At 49.6% G+C, this 11,687-nt stretch overlaps 1 long non-coding RNA gene across 1 annotated transcript; it reads right to left on the bottom strand.

The window, feature by feature from the left end:
• Nucleotides 1-5,676: 5,676 nt before the first annotated feature.
• LOC125917776 (uncharacterized) lies at nucleotides 5,677-7,040 on the bottom strand. Its single transcript, XR_007456293.1, has 3 exons — nucleotides 6,779-7,040; nucleotides 6,286-6,411; nucleotides 5,677-6,044 (listed from the first exon to the last, which is right to left on the bottom strand). It is a non-coding gene; the product is annotated as an uncharacterized LOC125917776 (long non-coding RNA).
• Nucleotides 7,041-11,687: the final 4,647 nt, after the last annotated feature.

Raw genomic sequence — 11,687 nt, 5'->3', positions numbered from 1 at the left:
CATCAGCACAGAGCCTGCTTTGGCTCCTCTGTCCCCTCTCTCTCTCTGCCCCTCCCCCACTTACATTCTCTCTCTCTCTCTCTCTCTCTTTCTCTGTCTCTCTCTCAAAAACAAATAAAACGTTAAAAAAAAACCAGTGTTTTAAAATTCTCACCATCAGGGCCCCTGGGTGGTACAGTCAGTTAAACATCCAACCTTGGCACAGGTCATGATCTCCCAGTTCATGAGTTCGAACCCCGTGTTGGGCTCTGTGCTGACGGCTCAGAGCCTGGAGCCTGCTTCGGATTCTGGGTCTCCCTTGCACTCTGTCTATCACTCTCTCAAAAATAAATCAACATTAAAAAATAAAGTAAAATAAAATTCTAACCATCAAGGATTCAAATGTTTTTGAATTTGTTTGTCAGCAAGGGTAATGGTAATTGGACTTCAGAAAATGGGGCTAAATGGAAATGAGCAAATCCTGCCTTCCAGGTTCAAAATCCAGGCAATTTGTGTTTCTCTGACTTGGTGTCACAATGTTTCAAACACAAAGACACATGAAAACGTGTGGCTACAAAGGATGATCATTTTTCCACTGTTTGGCAAGCTGGGGTTGAGTGATTCATGAGGCAAGATGCTCAGGATGCTGGTCTCAGGCTCCAAGGTGCAGAATGTCTGCTGTTGAGAGGCGAGGCCATAGCGTTGGTGTAGTGGGGCATGGCTCTCACCCAAGCTCAAGTTCAGCTTCTTCTCAGCTCCAGGACATGTTCATAAAGGATTTTTCTCTCTGAAGAAAGGTATCTGATGCTTAAAAAAATTATTTTTTACCTGGTTTTCAGCAGTTTAACTCTGATGTGTCTACATGTACTTTTCTTTGTGCTTGCCCTTTTGGGATTCACCAATCCCCCTGAATCTATGAATTTAATGTCTTTCACTGGCTGGAAACTTTTTGCCATTATCTCTCTGACTGTTGCATCTGTCTCATTCTCTCTCTCCTCTCCTTCCGGGACTCCAGTGATATGAATGTTAGACATCTGACTGTGTCCTGCTTATCTTTTATGCTAATATCTCTTTTTCTCTGGGTCTTTTTTCCTCAACTTTTGTTTCAGTGTAGTTTTAAATTTGTCTTCAAGTTCAGCAATCCTGTGCTCAGCTGTGTTCAATCTGCTATTAAACTGATCCAATGAGTTCTTGACTTCAGTTAGTATACTTTATAAGTTCTAGAGTGTGCATTTTATTTCCATTTTTATTTTTTGTAGAGTCCACTCGTCTGGTGACATTTTCTTTCCTTTTATCTAGTTTACATACCTCTTCTTCTATTTTATTCAACATAGCAATCTAAGTGAGGATATTTTGAATTTTCCAAGTATAACACATACGCAGTGAAATGCATAAAGTGTTCTAATCACGAATGCATAATTTGATGAACTTTCACATTTGTATATATCCATGTGACCATCACCCACATCAAGATACACAATATTTCTGGAACTTCTTTGTATTTGAGGTATTACTCCCCTTCCCCAAGAGATAACCACTATTCTGACTTCTATCACCATCATAGTTTTATTAGTACTGGACTTCATGTATGTTGTCTTTTCCATCTGGCTCCTTTCACTTAATATAATGTCTGTGAGATTCATTCGTGTTGTTTCTATATCAGTACTTTGTTCTTATTTACTGCAGTATAGTATTCCATTGTATGAATGGACTGTGATTTATTTACTTATTCATTCCCCAGCTAGTAAACATTTGGGTTGTCTCCAGCTGTAGGCTATTATGACTAAAGCTGCTATAAATATTCTAACATATGTTCTTTGGTGAACATATTTGCTAATTTCTCTTAAGTCTATTCTTACAAGTAGAAATGTTGCATCAGGAGGTGGATGTATGTTTGGGGCGCCTGGGTGGCTCATTCAGTCGAGGGTCCAACTCTTGATTTCGGCTCAGGTCATGATCCAAGGGTGGAAGGACATCAGACTCCGCAATGAGCATGGGGCCTGCTTGAGATTCTCTCTCTCTCTCCCTCTGCCCCTCTCTCCTGCTTGCATGCTCGCTCTCTTTCTAAAAAAGAAAAAGAAAAAAAGAAGGTAGGTGTATGTTTAGCTTTAGTAGAGTCTATTAAATATCTTTCCAAAGCTGATTTCCATCCTTATTACCTGCTCTGTGATAATGAAGCTGGACTCTGAAACCTTTCTCTTCTGCCATCTGGCACAATGTTCAGCTTTGTCAGGAGACGGTACTGGAGGCCACTGTAGGAGAAAGTGCTTTTCTTCCAGGTTCCGATGTGTTCTCTTGGCAAGTCCCTGAAGCACATGGTTCCTGCACACATGGCAGCCAGAAACACACAGCACATCTCCACTGGCAGCTTCTCCCACTACCACAGAGGTTAGCTTTCGAATGCATCATTCCTGTGGGAAATTTTCTAGCAGATTCCACAGTGCAGCACCTTTCCATGGATGGCTTCCCTCAGTACCCAAGAGCAATGCTTTCCAGTGCATTCCATCTGCACGGAACCGCAGCAAACTTCTTTGTCATCCTGTGAGTCATGGCTACACTGTCTCCAATAAGGTGTGGACCTCAGCCTGTCAGTAGAAGGTGAGGAGGGACCTCATACAGGTTTGTCTTTCCTTTGGTGTGTTGCATCAGCACTAGAGGCTATTCCCTATACCTGCTGTAACTATATTCCTTAGAATCTCTTTTCCTCTTAGTATGTAGCCCATTTTTGTACTTAATAATTCTTTACATCAAAATTTCCTTGTCCAAATTACTGTGTGGTTTCTGAGTGAACTCTGGCTGATACATGGATATTCCATTTGACACTTCCATCTCCAATGTATGAGAGTTCCAGTGCTTCTACAGTTATTTTAAAGTCTATTAATTGCCATCTGAATCATCTATGTGTCTGTTTCTAGTGTCTGTTTTTTCTCTTGCTTATTGATTCTAGTCTCCTGCCTCTTCACTTGATTCGTTATTTTTTACTATATGCAGACATTGTGTGTAAGAGGCATAGAGACTCCAGATGATATAACTTGCCACAGAATGTTCCTTCTTTCCTCCATTAAGCAGATGGCCATGAGGGATGATTGTCTCAGTCCAGTGAAGGATTAAGCTAAATTGAGGCTGGATTTCAACTTTTGCAAAACAGTCTCTCTCTGTTTACACGCATTCCTCACATGTGGATTTTGACTGAGAGCCTTGCAGGTCCCCTGTACCCTCAGGCATGAAGGACTGTGGAGATTCAGTTCTGCCCTTCAGAAGTTCTCAAACTGACCATCCAGACTCCATCCCCCTGCAGATTCAAAATCTGGCAAACGTCATGAGATAGGAGCTGGCCTTGTGTTTGAGGCAGGCCCTTTCTTCTTGGGAAGCCTTTGTTTTCTAAGTGCTGTGAGACTGTGGAAGATTTCACTCTGCTTTTTAGATGCACATTCAGACCCAGAACTCGGCAAATGCTCTGTGGAGAAAATTGGTTGTGTTTCTAAGGCCTCCATGTCCCTTTTTCATTCTAGTCCCATGTAGCCACTACAGCTTTACAGGTTTCTCTTTCCTCCATTATAGGTCTTTCTTTTAGGCAAATCTTGATCATTAGGCAGTGCCCCAAACTGGCAAATGTCCAGGGAGAGGAGTGAGGGGACAGCTGGAGAGCCCCATCTCATCTTGTTGCAGTAGGAGCACTGGCTCCCACAACCTACTACATCCTGCCCAGAAGAGGAAATCTCCTAGGCTTTTGAGTTTCAAAACTCTTTTATTTTCAAATTTTTACCTGCTTTAAAATCTTAGAGTTGACTTTTCTTTCTTGCCAAATATCTGCTGTAATGTCACTACTTGAGGCTTGGAGTGTCAATATATCTGGGTTCAATGCTTCTCAAACTGTAGGTCACAACCCATTAATGGGGCATGAAATCAGTTTAATAGACCCTGATAGCATTTTTTAATGAAACAGTTTAGAATGGAATAGAATAGATTGGAGTGTGTCGCATATAGTAAAGATCAGTATTGTTTCCTTAAATTTTTGTTTCACTTGTATGTGTACATGTTTGGTTTTCCATGTAAAACCTATATGTTTCTATGGGTTGTGGCCAAAAATATTTAAAAGCCACTGGACGTTAGTTTAAACAGAGGAAGGGCCAACGGAGAGAAAAACAAATGATCAGAAACAAACATATGAATTGAGTATGGACAAGTTTTTGGAGAAGTTTGGCCATGACTCGGTCATGGATTGACTGAAAGCTGCTCCTCTGGCCCCAGGGAGCCGGGAGTCCATGTGAGGGATAAAGCACAAGCATCAGGAACCATAAGCATCAGAGAAGAAAATCCTACCTTCTAGGATTGAGGCCTAGCTTCTAATGGGACTGGGGCAGGAGGGGGTGTACCAAGGGGGCAGCAGGGAAAGCTGAAGATGAGACACAACCGAATTTGGATTGGTACAAGCCATGAAAACCCTGAGAGAGGAGCATGTAGTTCTTGGTGCCATATCATGGGTGGCCCAGTGAATACAAGCCTGTACTTGGCCCAGAGGAAAGGTCAGCTGAGGGGATGAATGGGTGGGGGTGGGGTGGGGGTGGCGTGAGGCTCTTCTCCTAACCCATGGTTGGTGCTTCAGGGTCAACAAAAGATCTAACTGTAGCCACAGGCCTGAGGAGACTAGTATCTTCTCCACCTTTTCCCTGCTTTCCCAACACCAGACACACACACAGTGGACTGCCTGTTGAGGCCACTAGAGATAAGGGAAAGAGTACAGGCTCTGTGGTCAGAAGACCTTGACTCTCAGTCTACTGGCTGGATGGGATTGGGTTTGTGCCTCCTTATGTCCCAAACAGGGCAGGTAAGACCTTCCACACAGGTTGTTGGGAGGTGTACAGACTCATCATTGTGCCCATGTCTGGGGCCCAAAGTGCTCAGGGGCCCAGAGCTGCTTTTATCCCCAGGGGCCACACTGGGGCAGGCGGTTCTGGAGGAAGGTTGCACCACAATGAAGTGGCTGGCTCCTGGCCCTCAAAGTCCCCAGGCCTCCTAGGTTTGCCCACTGAACCTCCAGGCACCAGCCTGGGTCTGCTCTGAGGCATGGCATGCAGCAAGCCTTGGGGCAGAGAGGACAGCACAGGACACCGCAGAGGATGTGGTACATTTGCTTGTGTCTCTGAGCAGGAAAGTTCTGCTCTGGGTCAGCCCAGTGGTTCTCGTCTTCACCCTATTGCAGGAGCTGGCTTCTGGCCCTGTGGCTGGCCTTGGACATCAGGGCCTGAAATTTGGGCCTGAGTCCAGCCTGGGTTTTTGGCCAGAAGTCTGGCCTTCTACCATGCTGCAAACATACCTGGTCAGCTACGCAGATCTGCTGGAGGTTTTGGAGAGTTCATCTCAGTGATATCTCGGCATATAAAGGTTTCTCTCTCCCTTTTCAGCCTAGCTGAGTGTTATTTGTCCCTTGAGCCCTGGCTCAGTCATCACCTCTCACAGAAAGCCTTCTCTGGGCACCCATGCTTTCCCCCCATTGGGTTAGGTGTCCTTCCTCTGGGCTCCCACAGGCACTGGTACCTCTCTCTTCCACACCACTTACCCTTGGATGGCACTCTGAGTTTGCCCGGAGGTGGGTCTTTGCCACAGCACTTGGCACAGTAGGTCCTCTGGCGGCATTTACTGAATGAATCGACTATCACACTCGGGCCTCAGTGACCCTGTTCTCCAAAGCCCGTTTCCCATTGACTGAACCATACTTTATTTTAGGGTTCAAAGAACAGAGGAGACGGCCCAAATGGGACAAGTGCCCTGTTGTGAGCCCCCAGTCACAACCTGCATTAGAGAATTCCAGGTACCTGTGTGTGATTGCTAGCTGTTTAGGTTCCATTTCTGAGAAGGCAGATTTTTAAAGATTTGTATGTGGAAGTGGTATAAAGACAAATCTTCGGTCTTATGCAGGTGTTGTCTCAGCTCACGCTGAGGGCATTTCTGCCAGAGTGCTGTGCCAATCAGGGCCCAGGAGAGGACATCTCTTGACAGAGTGGGGACAGGAGGGGCTGGCAGACAACCAGGATACACAGGTCTCAGCCAGTCGCCCCTAAGGCCTGTGGTAAATGGAAGGGAGAGGAAGAAGCAGGTTCAGGGTAAAACCCAGCCAGTCAAGATGAGCATCTCTCCCTCAACCCCCTCCTCAGTCAGTTCTTTTACTCCCTACCAAGGTGAGATACATGACGGCTCATAATCCACATGCCCCCATGGGGACTCCTGGGGGCCACAGGGACTTCATTCAGAGCAACAGGTGGAAGCAGGGGACACAACAGCTCTCACCAAATGGCGGCACGGTACCTGGGGTGCCAGTCAAAACCCGCATCAGATTGGAAGCCCCAGTATGGCATGAAGGACTCTGCAGGAAGCTCCTCTTACGCTTGGGGTAGACAGTGAAGCTCTCAAAATGACAAGCAGATGGGTTCCCTGGTTGTGTCAAGTGGTTCCAGGTCATCATCAAGGTCCACCCACAAAAAAAAAAAAAAAAAAAAAAAAAAAAAAAGGTCTTCAAAATTGATACCAATCATCAAAATGACATTGAGGTACCACCTCACTCCCCCTAGGATGGCTATAATCAAAAAGACAATAATAAGTGTTGGTGAGGATGTAGGGACATCGGTCCTCTCGTCATCCTTGGTCGGAGTCGGAATGTGGTGTAGCTGCTCTGGAGAACAGTTTGGGGGCCCCTCACAAAGTTCGACATAGCTAAGCATATGACCCACAATTCTACCCCTACTTCAGTTCTACTCAGTTCTACCCCCAGGTTTATCCCCCAAGAGAATGGACAACATACGTTCATACAAAGACTTGTACACGAACGCTCACAGGAGCTTCATTCACAATAGCCAAAAAGAACAACCAACCTTACTGTCCGTCACCGGAAATGGATAAACAAAACGCGGTGTCTACGTACAATGGAATATTTTCTGTCCAGAAGAAGAATGAGCTGCTGCGTGCCGCGTCATGGATGAACCTTGACAACATAGTGCTGAGTGAAAGCAGCCATCACAAAAGACCACATGTGGTATGATTCCATTTCTATGAAATATCCTGAATAGGCAAATCCATAGGGACAGAAAGTAGATTGGTGGTTTCTAGAGACTGGGGGGGATGGGGTATGGGGAGTGTTGGCCAATGGGTGGGGGTTTTTTTTGGGGGGGGGAAGGATGAAAATGTTCTGGAATTAAATAATGGTGACGGTTTCACAACTTTGCGAATCTACTAAAAACCACGTCATTGTACACTTTTAAATTATATTCCATTTTTTAAAATAAGAAAAAAATGTCGTTGATGGCGAGGACTTAGCCGAACTGAAACAATAAAATGGAGCGCGAGTCCTGAGCCCGTCGCATCCATCCCAACGAACTTTGGGCCCAGGAATGGTGCACCATGAGGGCCTGCGGGAAGAGGCGCCGGGTGAGGATCTAGGAAGAGACACGTCCGGGGATTCGAAGCGAAGGCTGTGGAGGTGGCGGCCGGGATCGCTAAGGACTGGGGAGGCGTCCGGAGGCTCAGAAGTTGGCCCGGCCGGAGCGGAGACTTAGAGGTTGGGGCGCAGAGGCTCTTAAAGAGGCCCGGGCGAATTCCCATTCCGCGTCCACCTTAACGCCAGCCCCGCGGCGCCGCGGGTCTGACCGGGTAAGGGCGCGGGGGCGCGGGGGTGCGGGGAAGGCGGCGGCGCGCCCCCCTGCCCCCCGCCGAGCCTGCCGCGGGAGTCGGCGCTAGTGGCCCGGACTGCGCTGGCCGCGCGTCCCGGGGGCCCGGGTGCGCGCGGGGGCGGCGGGGTCGCGGCGCGGCCCCCCCACCCCGCCCGCAGCGGCGCTCTATTTTTAGCAGGCGCTGTTGCAATATAAGGAATGCGCGGCGCGCCAGGCGCTCGGGGCGCGCGCGGGCTGCGCGGTCGCTTTAAGGAGGCGCCGGGGCGGGGACGGGCCGGAGCGGCCGGAGGGCCGGCGGGCCGGGAGCCGCCAGTCCGGCTGCAGTGGGGCCGGGCGGGCGCGGCGCTGCCTCCTCGGCCGCGCGAGCATGGAGGCGGCGGCCTGAGGGCCGGAGCCGAGCCTGGGCTGGAGCGCGCGGTGAGTGGTCGCAGCCGCCGGGGCGGGGAGGGGGCCCGGCGCTTTGTTTCGGGCGGGAGGTGTGGCTGCCCCCCCCGGGCCCTGCGGCGCTCCCCACGCGCGGCGTGAGCCCTGGTACTGGCGGGGAGTGGCCTTTTGCTCCCACCGCAGGCTCCGGCATAACGCTGTGCGAGCGAGAAATCCGCCACAATAGAGACCCCAGTGGGGAGGGCCTGTCCGCCGCCCAGGGAGCCCCTTTCACGGAACCGCCCTAGGATTTCTGGTCTGCCTGGGTGAGGACCCGCGGGGAGGTGGGCGGCGGGGGTGGGGGGGGGTACTCTTTCTCCCCCTTTAAAATGGCGTTAAGCAGGGATCCGCCAGGGGTGTTGTCAAATTTATCTCGATAATAAAAAGCAGCCTGCTGCACAAACAACCCTTCCCTGCGCCGCGGGGCTTGGGACTGTAGTCACAACTGAGGCCCGGCTCATTCATTGACCGGACCTGGCTGGGGTGCCCACTGTGTGGGGCATAGCGCCTGTTCCTGCTCTGCGGGGAAGGTAAGGGTAAAACATGAGCGACAGCGCAGTGTGCTCAATAACGGGATTAGGGAGGCGCAGGGGTTGTGGGATCAGACAGTGTGGAAGGCAGGGAAGGCCTCCTAGAAGAGGTGATGCCTGGTAGGAGCACGGGCACTGGACATCCAGTTCAACTCTGTGGCTGGAACTGAGGTCTATGCTGGCCGTGGAGAAAGCCGAATCTGGAGAGAGACAAGGGCCGCCTCTTCGGTTGGCAGAACTCTGGGATTCCCCTTCCTCCCCCCATGGGCCCCTGCTGGTACCTAACCTCGTGGGTTAAATGGTTCTTGCCTCTCCAAGACGCACACTCTGTCCTGGACCTGACCAGAGAGAATGAGTGACAAGGCTCAGGATTCTAGCCTCAAAAGAGTAATAAGGAAATCTGACTTAAAACCCTGAAGCCCCATTGCAATAGTAGCAGCCAGCAGGGCTCACACAGACCAGGCACTTGACCAGGGTGTGTTTTCTCATCGTTTGACAAGACTCTGCCTGAGGTTTTATTGTAATCCCCATATGCTCATGAGGAGCTGTGGCTAGAAAGTTATCAGTAACTTGCCTAGGATCCTATCTAGAGACCATGTGGCTGTTCAGGCCCCTCTTCTGAGGGTCTGGCTGTCCCCGGCTTTAGGGCTCCAGGTACAGCCTGTTGCCAAGTACAGGTTGAAGTGTGGGGTGGTGAGTTGTTGGTATTAATAACTGACACGTGTCAGGGGCTTTGCAGTGAGCACAGTACTTCACCGAGACAGTTCTTAAGAGTTTCTCCTGCTTCTCTTCCCAGGGAAGAAACTCCAGCTGGCTAACATTTTATAAATCTCCTAATTTCCTGTAAATTGCGTGTCCCTGCTGACTGGGGCTGAAAATGTTTGGGGCCATGTTTTTCAACCTTGAATCTGTTCTCGCTCCCAGCAGCCAGTGAGTTTCTCTGTCTGCGGTTTATGGTGTAGTTTTGTACTTTCTCTGCCAGGTCAGGAGGTATTAGGCTTTGATGTTCTGGGGTTTTCAAGGATGCCAGGTCTCCCAGCCTCTTTGAAGGCCGGTGGTGTTGGGTATGCCGGGTGCTGGAGCAGAAACTGCCCCCACCCCCACCCCTGGCCTCAACATTTCTTTCTGGAGAGGAGGGTCAGAGCTCCTTGCTGAACCCTGGTGAGGCTTCCAGGCTTGCCTGCTTTGCTTTGGGAAAAGGCACTTTGCATTTTCCACAACTCATACTTTCGCCTACAGAAGACATTTTTGTGGCAGGTATAACTTTTAGTCTATTATTAGCTCTAACCATAGGTATTTCACACTTTCAGTTGATCTGAGCTGCTCACAAAGTGACAAATCTCTGGGGCTGGTGCCCGAGTTTGATGATCACCTGGAACCAGGGAGGACTACCAGACTGTGATGAACCACACTAGCTCCTGGGGTGACTGGTCCTCATGTCAGTCAGATTTGCATGTTGACCAGCCTGCTGGATCAAGTGAGTTCTCAGGAAGTGTGACCTTCGTTTTATATTTTACGCTGCCTGTAATCAGTTCTGCCCATGAAACGTGTGCCCCGATGGAGTGTTCCTCCTGCAAGTGATTGAAAATATACCTGTTCGTGAGCGTTGTATAGTTTGTACAAATCATACATATGTGAGCTGAATGGGAACACGTGCATGTGCAAAGCTGGAATATTCTCAAGCATCAACAGTGTGCGCTGAGTCCCAGAGGCTCTGTCCCTGCCAGGCTTGGGGCAGGCATCCAGCCATCTAAGATGGACAGCTACCTTTGTCTGGGATGGGGAAAAAGGGAGTAGCTGGGTGAGCTCCCTGTGCCCTGGGGCATCTGGCAAGTATCCATTGTCTAGGGGCTGAGCAGAGAATTCAAGTTCTGAGAGGAATTTTGTCCTTGCCAACCCTCCCAATCTTGGGTGTTGCCACTGGCCTTATGGTACTGGGTCGGTGGGGCTGCTTTCGGCTGCAAATAACAAAACCCAAGGAAAGTAATAGGCAGAGCTTAGATCTTCCACAGATTCTTGTGAAGTCACTATACACAGAGATGGACTATTAGTGCCACTTTCAGCAAACTTTTGAATGGGAAAGGCAGCCAAGAAGGCTGAGGGTCTGGTGTCCAGAGCAATGGTTTTTGCCTTTTTGGGTCACAGCCTCTTTAATATGCCAGTGAGAAACCCAGAGAAAAGTTGCTTGGGTGTACAGAGTTGGGCATACAATTCAGGGGATTCATGGATCTCCAACAAGCCCTGGATTCCAGGTTAGATCCCCTGGTCTAAGCCACATTGTCTCACTATTGTTTACTGAGGATCTACACTGCGGCTCTGCCCTCCCAGCCAGGCTATCCGGCTGTGACAGTAGAGTCCGGGGTCAAGAGTGAAAATGAGCAGGCAAGTTTTTAGTGCATGCTTCAGACAACAGAGCTGATGTTGAGGTTGAGGTGACAGTGTGTTGCACCCCTTCGCGCCTGACATGCATTCATGCATTCCTTGGTGCTCATCTCCAGTCTTCTAGGTGGTGTTCCTGCTGCGTATGATGAGGTTGGTCTTGCCTGCTCCCAGAGACTGCACCCCCTGCCCCCACCACTGCGCCCCTAGGGCCTTTTAGCAGGTTGGCATGATCCAAGACAGCTCCATGCAGCCATCCCTCTTGCAGGGTTCATGAAGTAGCAATGTGTATTTAACTCTTTAATGTCCCACTCATTGACCTTTAGGTGTTTTTGGTAGCTTTATCAGGTGGGGACTACTGAGGGCCACGTGGCCAAATGACAGTGTGGGTCATTGCTGGTTGCTGAAGTGACGTTCTCTGTCTCAGAGGGGCCTATTTTCATCTCCAGAGCTTGGCATCTGGCCACCTAGATGGATAAAACACATCACAGATGATTGACATCTGGGCTGTGAAGCTAACGGGCGAGATTTGGGAGAGCACCAGGGATGGATCTGGCTGTGCCCTAATGTGCTGGTAGAATGAGGAGGGGATGGAGAGTTGGGGACTCTGTGCCCCGGCTCTTGTCCTCTCTGTCTAGAGGGCCTTGGGCACATCCCATGCTACAAGGACCCAGGCCCCATCTGTGACTTTGCTGCCTGCCCTCAGGGTTGT

This window comes from Panthera uncia, unplaced genomic scaffold (assembly GCF_023721935.1).
Source record: "Panthera uncia isolate 11264 unplaced genomic scaffold, Puncia_PCG_1.0 HiC_scaffold_2407, whole genome shotgun sequence".
Classification (NCBI taxonomy): domain Eukaryota; kingdom Metazoa; phylum Chordata; class Mammalia; order Carnivora; family Felidae; genus Panthera; species Panthera uncia.
Note: the sequence above shows the minus strand (reverse complement) of the source record. Positions and strands in the feature narration are given on the sequence as shown.